Raw genomic sequence first — 16,963 nt, forward strand, 5'->3', positions numbered from 1 at the left:
CTAGCAATGATGTAAAACAACTAAATTAAATGATGCTGTGCTAGTGATGAACTAACTGATGTTATGAAGACAAGTTACTGATCAATATTGTTTAGGCAATGTATTAAGTAAAGAAATAAATGCCAGTTGTCGCTAAAAGTTTTGATAGTTGTAATCTCACTTCTGTGCGAAACATTTCTTCTTAACATTGATGACAAAAAGTGTTGGAAAAAAACGTCAGGTGAATAACAATAAAAAACAACTTTTAAGAAGAAAAATGAATTGTGATGTTTCTTCGTTTCATGTCGTAAGTATCAGTTTTATTTGGTTAATTGAGAGCTAAATCTATACACCTGAATAATGACATCATTAAGATCGTTTTGCATTGGAGAAAGTCTTGCCCGAAGATGACCAATATTCATAAGAATAAATCAGAAACGAACACCCCATATCAAAAAATGAAATACTAAAACCATTAAGACTCTAAATTGCGAATTAGAGCTTCTATATTTACTGAATGTCATATCCATGTTTCTTCGCGCTTTTTAGGCCTTTTTTATTGAATATAAATGTTTTCTTCTATTTTGTGTAAAACTATTCGTCACAATGAACTATTTATGGTTAATGTTTTCGAATCGTTTAACTCTCAAAATAAATATATTTTTACTTTCGTATTTACCACTTTATCATATTTTAAGGTAGCATGTTGAACGTAGATTGAAGGAATTCACACTGAATTGTGTGCAGACCTCAAGTGTGTCAAGATAAAAAGTCACAAATTGGGCGTTTTGATGTTTCTTAGGATTTCCTAAATAAGTTGAATAAATGAAAGTTATAAAGGATTCGGAGGAAAGAATAATTCCATTTGAATATACTGAGTATCAAACTTACCTCTAACTCATATTTAACTCGTTTTCAGAAAGATGATAAAGCGAGAGATTACAAAGGTGCTAAAAAATGTTATACTGTCTCAAGGTGAGAACGAAGAAAATTAACAAGTACGTACTAATGGTAATAATGGTTTTGATTATGTCACAATTAATCACTAATACATGCAATTTCAAATTACTCAAATATTTAAAATTTCTTTGGCCTAAAACGTGTTTATTTCGGTTACAAGAGAATTTGTTCACGTTGTAGAATAGAATTTCGCTTCATTCGTGAGCCGGGTGTGGCTTATTGGTTAGCTGCCTTGAATATTAACATGAAGGGTTTGTGGGTCACGAAGAGTTGCCGAAATAAACTAATTCGGCACTTCGTGATGACGAGAACCCACTTGAACTAAAAATGTATTATAAAGACAGCTAGTATGGGTATTAAAACTTTAACTAAAATAAACTACAGAATAACGTTTCAACATTCTTAGGTCATTTTCATAATTTTTCACTTAAGAATAGTGAATGCGTTATACGAGTAACGGTCAGGCCCCTCTATTCAATGAGATAATTTTAACCAAACAACCAACGTTGTGTACTGTTCTCTCTAATCTGTTAGTTCAAAACTAGGGACAGCTATGCACAGACAACCTTTGTTTCGGTTTATAAGAAAACTATAAAACAAACAAACACGAAAACAAGCTATTCGCGTTGTACTGAGTTAAAGCAGCGGAACGTGACACTGTAAATTAACCATATCCACCCGTATTCATACAACGCTGCACAGAAGATTTAAATAACTTATGTGCTATGTTTTGTCGCTCTATTTCTATGTCAAAATGTGTTATACAATGTAAATTTTTCCCTTTAAAAACTTTATTTTTACTTGATTACTCGTTGTTAGTAGATTCTCAATTTACAAGTAAAATATAGCAAGAAAAGAATTAGCGTTGTATGTAGACTCATTAGGAAGATTACATTTTTCATCGTCTTACATTGACATGTTGCTTTCCATCAAGTCGTTTGAATAATTAACAAACATCAAAATACTGCAGCTCGGAATGTATAATTTCAACTTTAACAAATGTTTGCATGGCAGACCGCAGATGTCAGAGAGAGAGAGAAATATCAATGTTCTGTAATTACAAGACAATTATTTTCACGAAGCTATGTTTCTAATTGTGGAGGATGAAACGAAATGAGAAACGAAAAAAAAAAGTTAACTGTTATGAGATAATAGGAACTGATGTGAAAAATCGAAATTACGTGTAGTTGATGACTTGGATCATTCGATTTATTATTATAATGACATACATTATCTAGCAATGTGCACATGAATATTTCTTTGAAAAGAACCTCAATCCTCACAACTCATCCATATCAAATGTCGTCACAACTTTTAATGAGCAATTTATTTCGTCCACGTAGCTTTTGTTTCTACATTTCTAAAATTATTTGAAGACATAATAATTGATATGGAAGTCGATCCACTCGGTTGAGGAACCTTTATCAAAGAATTACAAAAGAACAATAAAAGCTCAAATAACTTTCAACTGAACAACTGACAAAGAAATTTAAAGGGAACTGACAGCGAAGTACAATATCAACTGAAGTTAAGTAGGGCGAATTCTTCAAGCACATACCAGGATTGTTAAAATATTTTGACAGTTTGCTTAATAAATAAAAAAGTTGTTTTCTAAATTGAATTCATTAAATTAGTCTTAAACTAATTAACTACTTTTTACGCTACGTATTGTTTTTCAGGAATGTCATTGCATGCTAGTACAAATTTTCTGTCTTTCTTAATTATATAGAATTAGGGGAAAAGATATAATTTTAACATTTTATTGTTAAAATGTAAAACAAGGTTTGCCAAAATACATATGTAAAGTGCAGCAAGTATCTGTGAAAATTATTGTTTTTTACACACAACGACAAATTGACGACGGTGATCAATAATGACTAGTACATCAAGAATTGAAGCCACGCTTTATATTTGATTACTGTGAAGGATGTATTCACACATGATGATGAACGATGTACCTAGTACAACAAGAGCTCAGACTACAATTTACATTTAATGATGAACGGTGTGTTAAGTACAACAAGAGCTCAGACTACAAGTTACGCTTAATGATTGAACGGCGTGATAAGTACAAGAGCTCAGACTGCAATTTATACTTAACGATGAAAGATGTGGTAAGTACAAGAGGAGCTCAGACAACAATTTACGCTTAATGATGACCGATGTGTTAAGTACAAGAATAGTTCAAACTACAATTTGCGCTTAATGATGAGCGGTGTGATAAGTACAATAAGAGCTCAGACTGCAATTTATACTTAACGATGAAAGATGTGATGAGTACAAGAGAAGCTTAGACTACAATTTACATCTGATGACCCTATAAAGAAATGAAAGTAGATGTCATTTGAATTATTATGATAAATGTGTTGTTATACCAAACAAAAATAATTCTGTTTTTTTATATCTGTATTATTTTCTGATTTTAAACCAACTAAAAAGAGTTTAATTAGTTGTCCAGGATTTGTATTGCGTATTGTTATAAACAAAGTTGATCTTAACCCTAAAAATAACATTTTATTTATAATATTCTTTTTTACTTAGATTTAGTAACGGGAGTGACCAGTTGGTTAACGTGCCTACAGGATGAATCCGAGAATTTGCGGTTCGTCATTCATTGCTGCAAAAAGGTGTGCCTTACTTTGGAGTCCTGAGTGTGCTATAATAGTAATGGTAAAATATCCGTATTCGGTCGGAAAGAGTAGCCAAAGAGTTGGCGGTAGGTGCTGCTGGCTAACATCCTTCTCGCTAGTCTATTAGTTGAAAATTAGGGATATTTAGCACTATCATAGTGTTATTGTTTTGAATACTTCTGACCTTTTATATCGAAATCTACGTTTTGGGCCTTACTGTGATTTTCAGAAATGGTCCCTTGTTTAATATGTGCTGTGGTTTATAAAGTTTCATGTTCCATCTATTTAATTCCTCATACATGAGTTTTATTCCTTTTTACTTCTCAACACAGAGGTTTGCTGAAATATGTTTTAGTTTCTAATATTAAGGGGTTATAAACCCCATATACTGAAGTAGTTGCGCCCGGGTTTACTGTGTATATGTTGATCGGCGGAAGGCTGTGCCACGCTACTATAGCGTATCGTAGCAATCGAGCGCCAAGTGCCGGCGTGCGCACATGTATACATTGAGTATAAGCTCGAGATTTGAGACTGCTGCAGAGTCGACAAGGGTGTATTAGACTAAAGATTTCGATGTGACTTCCCGATTCCGCTAGGAAGGAAAGAAGGGAAGGCTTCTAAACACTACACTTCAGGCAGAAGCAGTGGACATATAAAAGGTGAGTACTAACTTCATACTTCAAATCAAATATAATTAGAAACGATTAAGGTCATATATTTTACGTTTCAAATCATGTGGAACTTTTAGCTCTAAAGTCTTACCATGTTACAGGAACCATATTCACATCTTCTACACGTTTTCCATGTCCAACGCCCCCCTCAAGTACAGCGGTAAGTCTGCGGATTTACAACGCTAAAATTAGGGGTTCGATTCCCCTTGGTGAGCTTCGTAGATAGCTTGATGTGGCTTTGCTATAATAAAAACCCACACACACATAAAAATGGCCTTGCATAGCCAGGTGGTAAAGGCACTCGGCTCGTATCCCCTAACTCCAAATATGCTCGTCCTTTCAGCCGTGGGAGCGTTATAATGTTACGATCAATCCCACTATTCGTTCGTAAAAGAGTAGCTGCCTTCCCTCTAATCCTACACTGCAAAATTAGGGACGGCTAGCGCAGATAGTCCTGGTATAGCTTTGCGCGAAATTCAAAACAAACCATGCGCAACATTAAAAGTATGAAGTAAAACATGTAAGTTCAAGAAGTCTCGATAGAAACGAATAAAAAAAACCTATAGCTGGAGCGCTTTATGAGGTAGACTTTTCGAAAGCGTTCGGATTATAGGGCTTTTATTCATTTCAAAAGTATAAAGAATGTATCTAGGCACACAGAAAACAACTTAGATCAACATTAAATCACGAGTTTTCTTCGATTAATGAGTAGATTTTAAGACTATAAAAGCACCTAGTGCGTGGGAAGAATATAGTAATCTGTTGCTTTCCAATATTTACAAACAGACAGTGGTGTAAAAAGTCATAAGATTAATTTTGATAAATTATAATAAATCAAAAACGAAAAGTAAAACCAGTTTCAACAATTTCGTACTTGGTTTATTAGATTATTATTCTGTTTGTAAATTTTGGCTTTAATATCGAGTGACATTTTTGCCGAGAAAAACGACAAAAAGCGTTTATTCTTAAGATGAATTATATTCATATAGTAAGTCGAGGAATACACTGTGTAAGCAAGAGCTTGAATACTTCAAAAATGGCTTTATTAAACCATGAAGAAAAACGGTATTCACCAAAAACAAATTAGAAAACTGAAGGATTACTTTTCCCAAAATCATCTTGGCAAAAAAAAAAAGTGAGTTGTGCTTAAAATCTCGACCGCAGAAAGGTAAAAAAAAGTGTCATTTTCTAAAATCAGATTAAACACTCTGGAAGAGTAGAATGAGTCAAAAACTGGAATGTAAAATAAAGAAGGATACTATTTCACAGACTGTGTTGAAAATTGAAGATAGGTAGTGTTCTCAAAAGTTGGACTGAAAAGTAGAATAAGGAAGACGTATCTTGAAGCCGGTCTGCAGTTGTTTTCTTATAGACGTTGTTATCTTGTGACTTGTACTTTCTTATAGACAATATGTAGATTATAAGCTACTGATAGTTTTATGGTACTGTTGTTTTGAAAATTGTCTTGGTGTTTCCTTAGAGACTAGGGGGAATATAAGTACTTAATATTTTTATGGTATATTGTTATATTGAAAACAATGAATATATTCCCCTACACAGACACTATGTGGAACATAAACACTTGACGTCTCTATGGTATATTGTTGTATCGAAAACTATGAATATATTCCCCTTTACAGACACTATGTGGAACATAAAAACTTGACATCTCTATGGTATATTGTTGTATCGAAAACTATGAATATATTCCCCTTTACAGACACTATGTGGAACATAAACACTTGACATCTCTATGGTATATTGTTGTATCGAAAACTATGAATATATTCCCCTTTACAGACACTATGTGGAACATAAACACTTGACATCTCTATGGTATATTGTTGTATTGAAAACTATGAATACGAGGTCTGTTCAAAAAATACGCGGACTGTTTGATTTGAGCGGCTCCAGTTGGTTCCAGGGGAATCCGCTTGGTGTCTCTAGGTTCGCACAGATCAGCTGATTACGACGCCATTTCCCGATTGCAGATATCTTCATTTGTGTATTAGCTACGCGGTTTTAAGTGAAGTGCGATTTTTTCGTTTGGCGGATTTCAGAATGAATGACCTGAAGGAGCAACGACTTGCTGTGAAATTTTGTGTTAAACTTGGAACATCTGCGACTGAAACTTTTGCTATGCTTAATACGGCTTACGGTGATGTTGCTATGAAGCGTACGGCATGTTTCAAGTGGCATGAACGTTTTAAGGATGGTCGACAGTCCATTGAAGATGATGAGCGTCCTGGACGTCCTTCCACGTCAACTGACGACCCACACGTCGGCAAAATCAACACTCTGGTGCGGGAAAATCGACGTCTGACTGTCAGTGAGCTTGCTGAAGAGTGTGGGATATCAGTTGGATCTTGTTACGAGATTTTGACCGAAAAATTGAAGATGCACCGCGTTGCTGCGAAATTTGTGCTTCAGAACTCGTGAGTTTTTGGCCAAACACTCGATCACTGTTCTTTCCCACCCCCCTACTCACCTGACCTTGCTCCTTGCGATTTTTTCTTGTTCCCCAAACTCAAAAGACCCTTGAAAGGAAGAAGATTTGAGACGATTCCCGAGATTAAGGCAAATGCGACGAAGAAGCTGGAAGACATTACAAAAGAAGCGTACCAGGACTGTTTCAACAAGTGGAAACAACGTTGGGATAAGTGTGTGCGTTGGAGAGGAGAGTACTTTGAAGGGGTTCCAGACCTGTAACTTCTAAATAAAGTACATTTTGTTTTATGACGTCAGTCCGCGTATTTTTTGAACAACCCTCGTATATTCCCCCTTATAGACACTATGTGGAATATATAATAAACTGTGATCTTATTTATCCTTACAGAAACCATGTGAAACATAAGCATTTGACACCATATACTGTAAAACATCAATTTGATACATTTATGGCATATTATTGTAGTGAAAAACTATAACTTGGTTTTCTCTTATACACGCTATATGGAATAAAATAGGCTGCAATTACTTTAGGAAAAATTATTTAATTTAGTTCTCTATAGAATCGACGTTCGGTAAGAAAGATAAGTTGTTATATCCAGGGGCGTAGATTTTTTACACCCGATGGGGGGTGGGATGATTTTTGCAACCAGTTATGTGGACTGTTCAATTTGCAAATTGGTAATCTCTGATTACATGAACCTGAAAGCTGTAAACATGCAGTCACAGAGTAATCTTGTTGCCACGATACTTGGATGTATACTTAGGCCTACTGACTGACACGAAGTTACGAACTATAACTTAGATCAAAAACTTAGAAGCACGCCTATATTATAGATGTACATTTCGGCGACTGAAAAAGCCTACATCTAGGCCTAATTATGTAATTCGATTGGTAAGAACACGAGAATCACAAGAACAAATACACAATTTATAGGCCTGTGATGCAATAAAATAATTCAACAGACCAAATTGTAGGGGGGGATGATTTTATGCACCTAAAATGGAGAGGGGAATGTATACCCTCCATACCCCCCGGGATCTACGCCACTGGTAAAATCCACATACATAAAATGTTGTCTTTTTTAAAACATAAATGTTTTGGTCAACGTTACTCCTCTATAAGTAACATTTTTACAATAAACCCAAGTTTGGTGCTTGAAAGAGTGATGAACAATGATGAAGAGTTTGGTGCTCAAACAGAGTGATGAACAATGAGTTTTTCATGTTCCTTGTTAAAGTATGAAACATCTGTCATAACTTTTTGTATAAAAAGAATATTAGACTTCACGTCTAGAAGAAAGTTAACTCTGGTACTGGGTTTACGAAGACTTAATTATGATTTCGCGCGATTTTGAGGCTTAACTTTATGATACCGAGTTATGTAAAGGTTTAATTATGGCATTCATTTATGTAAATGTTTCATTTTGTTGCGGCGTGATGAAAAGGCTAAAGTTTAGTGCTCTGATGTAAAAGGTGTAACGCTGGGATAGCTCTACGTGAACAGTCGTAAGGTTTGTTTTTGAATTTCACGCAAAGTTACACGAGGGCTACTTGCGCTAGCCGTCCTTAATTTAGCAGTGTAAGACTAGAGGGAAGGCAGCTAGTCATCACCACCCACCGCCACTTCTTGGGCTACTTTTTTACCAACGAATAGTGGGATTGACAGTTACATTATAACGCCCCCACTGCTGAAGTGGCGAGCATGTTTGGTGCGACCGGGACGCGAACCCGCAGATTACGAGTCGAGTGCCTTAACCACCTGACCATGCCGGGCTCTGTAGTAAAGTATTTAAAAGTTTAATACGGGATGGATGTCTAATGCAAGTATGGCCCAGATAGTCTGGTTGCTTTGCGCCATAAAACACCAATCCATCAAATGCAAGTATTTCACCATATTCTGAAAGTTTAGTATTGTTGTTCTTTTCTCAGGGATGTTTAGTTGAAAACGAAACACCAGATTGTAAAAGATTAATTGTAGTTGAGTTTATATGGAAAACCGCTATACACTATTTAAATCATTATTTTCTGAAAGATCATTTTTATTTTTAACTGCTGTATTCACTTCTTCATCTTCCTGTGTTGGTTTTTCCGCCAGAGCTAAAAGTTTGTTTTTATATTTCGTAAACTACGTTGTGTCATTGTGAGTTGAACGTTTCACGTTATTTTTTTCACTCTTGGACTTTACTAGAATTTCGGTTTCGTGCAATAAAGCAGATATAAAACAATATTGGATAAGTCGAAATCAGTCGTTGGATTTTCTTTTTATTTGCGAAAAACAAAACTAAAAACCTGAGTAATCTAAGACCTTAGAAGAAATTAGAAAATGAAAAAATCCATCCTCTTGGTAAGCATTTTTAAAACTTTAAACTGCAAGAGAAATACGTGTTTGTTTTTAAAGCAAAACGTTTGAAGCATGTTCTGTGTTTTTACAAGAAATTATCCGTTTTGACAAGATCTTATCCATCCAGGAGAGACTTAGCGGAACTAAATAATAAAGATAAGCTTTCCTAGTTGCGAGACTTAACTGTAACTACTAACTATGAGGCCCGGCATGGCCAGGTGGTTAAGGCGCTCGGCACGTAACCCGATGGTCACGGCTTCAAATCCCCGTCACACCAAACATGCTCGCTCTTTTAGCCGTGGGGGCATTATAATGTGACGATCAATCCCACTATTCGTTGGTAAAAGAGTAGCCCAAGAGTTGGCGGTGGGGTGATGACTAGCTGCCTTCCCTCTAGTCTTACACTGCTAAATTAAGGAGAGCTAGCGCAGATAGACATCGTGTGGCTTTACGCGAAATTCAAAACAAACCAAAACTAACTACGATTCATTGTGACGAAATCTTATCCATCCAGGAGAGACTTGACGGAACTAAATAATAACGATAAGCCTTCCTAAAAGTTGCGAGATTTGACGATAAATTTTAACTCTGATCCGTTGAGCGATGTTATTAAAGATGTGTTGTCCAAGAAATGACGAAGCAGCGTCAGTGTTGTCTGACATGCCTTGCTCGCCACAGATCGTTCTTCTGTGTGTATTAAAGACACGATACAACAAAAACAAAAATTGAGGTCAGTTTCTCGCAGCCTGTAATACGAATCGATGTAAGTTTAAAATGTTTAATGACAAAAACGATACATTTTTAACTCTTCTAGGCTTTCATGCTCAAATGTGTTTTTCCTCGACTAATACGTCTCTTTGAAATATTTTTTGATTGGTAATATTTTGATATTCCTCTATCTGTGTTGTTAATATACGTATAAATTAATTGGTAGTTTTTTCATCGTCTGCTATGTAATTTATTAAAATATATACAACAGAGTTATTAATTATTTTCCACCTCTTATTTTTCATATTGTTAAAACTGGTTTATCATCTGTTCAGAAAATAAACAATTAAATTTCAACTCAACGTTTTATTTTATTTTATTAATTTTTTATTTATTTATTTCAGCCCTCCCTCAGCATTACAACGCTAGAAACCTGAGTTTGATACTCGTGGTGGGCAGAACACAGGTAGCTCATTGCTGAGTTTTGTGCTTAATTTTAAACAAAAAACGTTTCTTATTTCAACACACTTAAGACGATAAATCCAGGTTGTTGTTTAGATTACTATTTCTTTGAACTTCGAATAATGAGCTTTTTTTCAAAAATATTATTTCACTAGTAGTAATATATTTCATTGTGCTATTCCTACAGATATTTTTCTGTTATGAGGGGACTGGCGTGGTGGTTAAAGCGCTCGACTCGTAATCTGAAGGTCGCGGCTTCGAATCCCCATCACACCAAACATACTCGTCCTTTCAGCCGTGGAAGCGTTTTAATGTGATAGTCACTCCCATTATTCGTTGATAAAAGAATAGTCCCAGCGTTGGAGGTGGGTGATGGTGACTAGCTGCCTTCACTCTAGTCGTACACTGCTAAATTAGGACGGCTGGCCGAGATAGCTCTCGTGTAGTTTTGCGTAAAATTAAAAAAACAAACAAAACTTTTTTGAGGATTGACATTGCAACTTCAGAGGATAAATATTACTCATCAATCCTCACTGTCCTTTTGTGGTGACCTCTTTTATCTTTTATTCCTCTTTCTTTTCTTTTATTAGGAGCAATGACCTTCCTACATCTGGTCGTAGACTCAAGATTATAGTTTTACGTGAATGACGTTGCGAGCTCAAGCATCCACATCTTTTCCTAATATTGTTTGTTCTGAGATTAATTCTATTCCAAGTTTGAGACTTGTGAATAGAGGTTAAGCCTGATAGGCGATGTATTTCCACAGGATTTTTCTATGAGCGTTAATGCTGCAGACACATTTCTTAGTTTATTTGTTTTTATCTTATGTGCAGCGTGTTTTATAAAATAGCATCCGCTGTAGTAAGTTGCTTTTATTTCATACTTTCTATACGTACCTTTCAAATAAATTAAAAATAAAGATATTTACATTCAACTGTAAAACGATGTTTCATCTTATTATATTTTCAGGGCATAAGTATAATATAGCGGATATAACGAGACGAAAGATTTTCTAAGGTTACAACTGTATAATCCTATACTGTTTAGGCTACTGTGTTATTTATAGAGAAAAAATATTAGTTTCAACTTTATTAGTTTTAGTCGACGTTTTCTTGCGTGCGTTAATGACGTCATCTAATTGCTCGAGCTCATGCAATATGCTTATTTTGTGTTTTACACGAATAGGACGACAAAAAGCATAAGAACAGCTCCTTGATAATTTCGATGGAAATTAATCGAGGTAGTTGTATTATATATTGTAGAAATTCGACGGAAAAGGCATTAGTCAAGAACGAGCTTTCGTGTATAGACTAAAGTCACGCCTCTTTTTTCCAAAACCACATGTATGCTCGTGTCCTCGGTATATTAAATTTAATGTATCGAAAGTTAAGCAAAAAAAAACATGAAGATAAACAATTATTTTTTTCATTATCGAAGTAATGGTATAATGGAAGCTGAACGTGTGATTAGTGACAAGTACGGCTGAGCATAACTCACCTTCTGTTAAACTTACTACTTCTAAACACAAATAAATTAGTTCTTAAATCAAAAAAAAGTTATAAATATATAGTGAAAACTATCAATGGTATTACAACTTATAAAGGTTGAAACTATGCTTAGGAAGTAAGTTGAGTTGTTTATAAACAATATAAACATGAATGGTCACATACCACACCGAGTATATAGTTATTTTGTTGTTTAACTCTCGTGGCTTTACAATAAATTTGACATAAGGCTTATCATTGGTTGAATTCTCGCTTGCAACAAAGTTAAAATAAGACTTAGTATTGGTTAAGTTCTTGCAATATACAGTTCTTAAACGAATCAACATTTTAAAGAATACAAGTATTCGTTCTCAACTCCATTTATTATTTATATCTTATGCAACAATTTTAGTAAAAAACATCACTAGTGGTTAAATCTTCAATTGCATGTATATATAAATAAACTTGTATATTTTATACTATTATTTATACAGTGTGAGAAGGTACTAAATAGGTCGAGTATGTTACATTAAAACGATTTGGAACCTCATCATGTCGTTATAGTTTATGTCGTCATGACCGATCATGTTCTATCCGACAACCATGTGTCTTGAAAATAGCCCTGCAGCATACCATCCATTGTAAGAGTCTCCCTCATCAGGCTGTTGTGTCAAAGCACACCATTCTTCTCTTCATGCTTTCCATGATTAACCTAGTGGCGGTTTTCAAGTGTTTGTTCCAACAGTTTGATCACATAGATTTCCATAAGCGTCATGTCCAGCGATTTGACCAATGTCTATTTATATGGTATAGTAAGAAAACATGTTTTATTCTCCACTTTATTCAGTAAGCAATTTCGTCTTAACTTTTATATTAATTCTTGTGACTCTTAACTTGTCTCTGACGTAACCAGTGACGATCACGAATCCCTTATAAAAGGTTTCACGACTTAACATGTGTCACTTTTATAAATCATTTTTACCCATTGTTGGTAGGAAATGATAGGAAACTTGTACACATCTGCTACCTCTAGTGTCACCATATACTGCCGTTTCGCTGGTCACACAATGTTATTACAGTTGGTCTCCCTTCTCAGATGTGTTGTAGAAACAGCTTTTGGAATTTGGATCACTGTTACAGACGAAGATAGTTTTTCTTTATGGAAAGCTTTTGCCACCGACTCTTGTATTTGTGGATTCTCACCTGTTATAAGACACCACGCTTTCCTTATCACAGCTGGGGCGTATGACTTGTTGCAGGCGTCTCTCTGAATGATCTTGGTATTCCGTTCTTTTTCTTCCCAACATCATCAAATACAAGGAATACCATCGTCTTGGCAATTTTAAATCACTAATATGAACACACTCTTATGATACGAGTGTATGAATATTTTGCCTATAAAGTTAGTAACATACTCTTCACTAACGTTATCAATTTTCAGTGTGACGACAAAACGTAGTTCTAATACACGGCGTTTTTATATCAGCTGTACTTGTTACGCAACTTACTGATTTATATCTTTAAAATCGGTTTAATGTAACGTATTCAACCATTTGTATCTGTATATATTAGGGAGAAAGAATAAAAGATGAATATACATGTGTATGTGTGTATCTTGTAAAATATTTACCTACGGATCTCCATTAGAAGTGAATTTCGACAGAGTGTATAACAGCACTTACCTGTCAAACTTTTAAGAAATCAGTACAGGCGTGATACATATCGCTCTTGGAAACTATGAGTCACTTCTCGTCAAGTCCAATCACGTTATATTTGGCCAATTATTGTATACGCTAATAGGAACCTACGTACAGGCTTAAACCAATTAAACTTGTAGTTTTGTTAAATTCATAAAAACTAATATTGACTTATGTTGTAAACTTACGGATCACCGTTATCGATCATAATGGACGGATTAGAGGCTGGCGCGCGCAACGTTTTACTTACCAAGAAATTTACATACTTGACTGAAAAGTAAGCTGACTTTATATACTAGACATAAAATTATTTCAAATGGTGTACACGTTCATGACATAAATCGATAAATAGGAAATTCTCTGCCATAATTCATTGATTCATCACTTGGGTAATCTAGTTTTCAAAGACACTTTCGGTCGTAGTCCCGATAATACCTCTCAAGGTTTGTCTAATTTAGTAATTCCAGGTTCGTCTTAAGTCCATATACGACGGTAACAATATAAGGTAACGTTTGTGAGAGTAGTTTTAATTCAGCAAATAAGTTATCAAGTACCTTAAACATTATGGCTATAAGGAGAAATTATCTACATTACTCGCATCCACATGTCTAAATATCATATCAATTAACACTAATTTTCAATGTATCTAACATTGTTAATTAATTAAAGTAGCATATGTTTAACATATTTATCGCAAGTAACATTAAGATATCCATACGGCTTCCATATCTATCGATCATTTCATTTCTACTAGTCAGCACAATTAACACTAATGCATTCAGGTATATCCTAATTAGTTGGCGTAGCAAGTGAGAAACTTTAAAGATTCTACACTTATATATTTATTAACATACAAAACTGCACAGTGACTTTCCGAACACACTGTACTTTATAACAGAAAATTTAATAGAGGCAAATAGTCTTCTTACAATTTTAAGTATTATGAAACTTTCTTATTACCACCTCGAATAAATGAATCTTTTCACATTTATTGAAAGTGAAGTCGTTGAAAGGAAACGAGGAATTACTGATAACGAGAGTGTATATTTATAATTAAACATATTACATGTTATTACTCATTAGTTTGTAAAAAAAAACACACAAAAAACACTAGTGATCTTGAGGTCTAACTGCAAAGTATTCTTTTCTTACAAAACATTTATGGTATAGCTGTTTGAATATCTCCAAATTTTCTAGTTTTAAAAGACCTTTCTGTTGCATATTAAAGAAAGGCATACCTTTGTACCATATGAATTTCTAGTGAACTGATAACAAACAAACCTGAAGTTGCACTATTAAATAATTATATGTGTACTAGCGTGTAACCCGCAAAAATGATTGGACAAGTACTACCCGTACCTTAACCTCATAACTATTAACTAATTGAAATAAATAAATTTTGCGAAACCAAACTTAACCAACAAAGAGGCAGAAAAGTGCAGTCGAGGCAGTCAGGTATCGGCAAGTTTTTGTAAGCCAGTCAAAACTAATAATTCATGAGGTATTCATAGAATAATTACTGGTGAAAATCAATTAGCTTAACAACTTCTGATTTATAAAATCGCCAGTGCCTTTTGGTAAGCGCAGATAGCCCTCGAGTAGCTATGCGCGAAATTCAAAACAAACAAACAAAGCCTTTTGGTGACGCTACGTTCCAACAATGGATTTAATATAATGTCGCTTAGCAACAAAAATATAATCTAGTATTGTTGTTAGTCTATGTACTGAACCATAAAATGAAATGTATAGACAAAAACCAGAACAATATTTGTCGTTTTCTTAATTCAGAATTTCTGCTGGTTAAAGAGGTTCGTTTTTCTTTTAAAAAAAAAAGTTTTACTTTCGTGATAAATTTTACGTACTTGGCTCTAGGCTAGATGATCCTACACAACTTTCGGCTTATTATACCAATACACACTACACTTATAAGGATTCTCGACACCAGGGGCGTAGATTTTTTACATCCGATGGGGGGATGATTTTTGCAACCACTTATGTGGATTGTTCAATTTGCAAATTGGGAATCTCTGATTACGTGAACCTGAAAGCTGTAAACATGCAGTCACAGAGTAAACTTGTTGCCACGATACTTCAAGGTTTCCATGTAGGTTTGTATAAGTGAGATGTTGTGAATAGTTTTCAAAATGTTAATAGAATAAAGACAAATGTATCACAAATTAACTGCCACATGAATTTATTCCTGCACACTGCACAGTATAAAAGATGGCCATAATACTTGACAAGGTTACTAATAACTTTTATTGCATGAATTACGTTTTCAAATATAAATAGCATTAGTAATTACCCTTGATAAGTTTATATCTACTGAAAAACTGTTCATATTGTTTGATAAAAATAATTAAAATGTCTTTGCGAACTCTTGAAAATTACACATCAATACAATGTAGCACATAATTATTCATACTTTTCATTGAAGTAAGATTCATTTAGTCCTCTAGTCTACATGCTCCCAAACGTAGACCTCCTTTGTGATGATCTGTTTATGAATTCTTTCAAAAGCTCTTCTATATTTATCTTGTCGACTTCATCTTTGTGAGTGTGACAAACTGCCACATGGTTGAGGCGGCACTGAGACATAGTTGACCTTAACCACGTCTTCAACCGTCTTAATGCAGAAAAAGCTGCGTTCACATTCGCAGCTGGATACTGGACATACAAGCAAAATTTTCATGGGAAGAAACACTTCACTAAACATCTGCTGGCTTGTTTTATGCATTTTACAGTAAGTATCCTTCGCACCTTTCAGAGATACTGCTTTTATTGTTCCTTTGAACATGGGCAACTGAAACTCGAGCCGTTGTGCAGAGATTTCTGGATAGAAGTTTATAACCGAGTTGTCAATCTTGCCAGATGTGATCAAGTGCCAGATATTGCCTCAAGTCATTGTTGTCTGCATTGAATCTAGTGGTCAGATGATCTATGACTGTGTCCACAAATTCAAAATATTGGCTTCTGTAATAATCTCTAGCTGTTGCAGAATGGTGTGCTGAGCTATCACCTGTGATCCTTCTGGGGGGTCTGCGAATGCATGGTAGTTCAATAAGCACCAGATCTAGGGAAGTTACCTTTTTCTCAGCTTCATCAAATATCTTGTAATTTTCCTCTGTTCGCAATACCCGCAATTGCTCAACTGTCATTGTAGATGCTTCAATCATGCCAGATACTGCCGCTGATATTAGCATCCATTAGCTGATAGCTGAACTATCAACAATCCTAAAACTGTCTTTCCTTTGTCTGACTGCCTGGGCATCGCTGGGACAATAATGTGTGCTAGTTACAACACAATTAATTGCAAGTTTCTTGAAAAATACTTAAACAATCACAAATATATTATATACCTGTTAAAGCTCATCAAAAGGCAAACACGTTGTGATATAATGTCTATAAGCATGTCTATTAAATAAAATCACCTAAACAAAAACTAGCAATACAATTCGAGAAGAGGCTTCAGGCCGTTGAAATCGCTCCTTTTGTCTTCTAATTATACAAGAAAATACAATATTTCTACTATCTATGATAAGAGAATATATTGTTCTTTTACCATAAAGCACCAACACTT

At 34.8% G+C, this 16,963-nt stretch overlaps 1 protein-coding gene across 4 annotated transcripts in view; it reads left to right on the plus strand.

Annotated features, from left to right (window-relative positions):
- The first annotated feature begins 3,480 nt into the window (after window positions 1-3,480).
- Window positions 3,481-16,963, plus strand: part of LOC143225769 (xylosyl- and glucuronyltransferase LARGE2s-like) — a 116,516-nt gene continuing 103,033 nt past the window's right edge. Inside the window, exons 1-2 of one of the 4 annotated variants that reach the window (XM_076455745.1) lie at window positions 3,918-4,228; window positions 10,145-10,206. The gene's annotated coding sequence lies outside the window, so the exon portion shown is untranslated. Of the gene's footprint in view, window positions 4,229-10,144; window positions 10,207-16,963 lie in introns of all 4 variants that reach the window. The other 3 variants (XM_076455744.1, XM_076455748.1, XM_076455747.1) reach the window with 3 other exon arrangements.

This window comes from Tachypleus tridentatus, chromosome 9 (genome assembly GCF_004210375.1).
Source record: "Tachypleus tridentatus isolate NWPU-2018 chromosome 9, ASM421037v1, whole genome shotgun sequence".
In the NCBI taxonomy this organism is placed as follows: domain Eukaryota; kingdom Metazoa; phylum Arthropoda; class Merostomata; order Xiphosura; family Limulidae; genus Tachypleus; species Tachypleus tridentatus.